The sequence below is a fragment of the Schistocerca americana genome, chromosome 4, assembly GCF_021461395.2.
Source record: "Schistocerca americana isolate TAMUIC-IGC-003095 chromosome 4, iqSchAmer2.1, whole genome shotgun sequence".
In the NCBI taxonomy this organism is placed as follows: domain Eukaryota; kingdom Metazoa; phylum Arthropoda; class Insecta; order Orthoptera; family Acrididae; genus Schistocerca; species Schistocerca americana.
In genome coordinates this window covers 778,162,621-778,163,840 of record NC_060122.1, presented here as the reverse complement: position 1 = coordinate 778,163,840, position 1,220 = coordinate 778,162,621, and positions in this window count along the sequence as shown.

Sequence of the window (1,220 nt, the reverse complement as noted above, 5' to 3'; positions counted from 1 at the left end):
TACATTGCATTTAGGAACTTTCGGGTAATTGAACATGTATCAATAATTACAGATTTCTGTAGTTGTATATATATGTTTGGATGTAGCTGTATTGCGTTGATGTACTGGTGGATACTGTGTGGTATGACTCCTGTAGTTGATAGTATAATTGGTACAATGTCAACTTTATACTGATGCCACATGTCCTTGACTTCCTCAGCCAGTTGGATGTATTTTTCAATTTTTTCTCCTGTTTTCTTCTGTATATTTGTTGTATTGGGTATGGATATTTCAATTAGTTGTGTTAATTTCTTCTTTTTATTGGTGGGTATGGTGTCAGGTTTGTTATGTGGTGTTGTTTTATCTGTTATAATGGTTCTGTTCCAGTATAATTTGTATTCATTATTCTCCAGTACATTTTGTGGTGCATACTTGTATGTGGGAACATGTTGTTTTATTAGTTTACGTTGTATGGCAAGCTGTTGATGTATTATTTTTGCTACATTGTCATGTCTTCTGGGGTAGTCTGTATTTGCTAGTATTGTACATCCGCTTGTGATGTGGTCTACTGTTTCTATTTGTTGTTTGCAAAGTCTGCATTTATCTGCTGTGGTATTGGGATCTTTAATAGTATGCCTGCTGTAATATCTGGTGTTTATTGTTTGATCCTGTACTGCAATTATGAATCCTTCCGTCTCACTGTATATTTTGCCTTTTCTTAGCCATGCGTTGGATGCGTCTTGATCGATGTGTGGCTGTGTTAGATGATACGGATGCTTACCATGTAGTATTTTCTTTTTCCGATTTACTTTCTTCTTTGATGTTATGTGATCTAAAGGGTTGTAGAAGTGGTTATGAAATTGTAATGGTGTAGCCGATGTATTTATATGAGTGATTGCTTTGTGTATTTTGCTAGTTTCTGCTCGTTCTATACAGAATTTTCTTAAATTCTCTAACCCTACATAATTTGGGTTTTTTATGTCGATAAATCCCCTTCCTCCTTCCTTTCTGCTTAATGTGAATCTTTCAGTTGCTGAATGTATGTGATGTATTCTATATTTGTGGCATTGTGATCGTGTAAGTGTATTGAGTGCTTCGAGGTCTGTGTTACTCCATTTCACTACTCCAAATGAGTAGGTCAATATTGGTATAGCATAAGTATTTATAGCTTTTGTCTTGTTTCTTGCTGTTAATTCTGTTTTCAGTATTTTTGTTAGTCTATGTCTATATTTTTCTTTTAG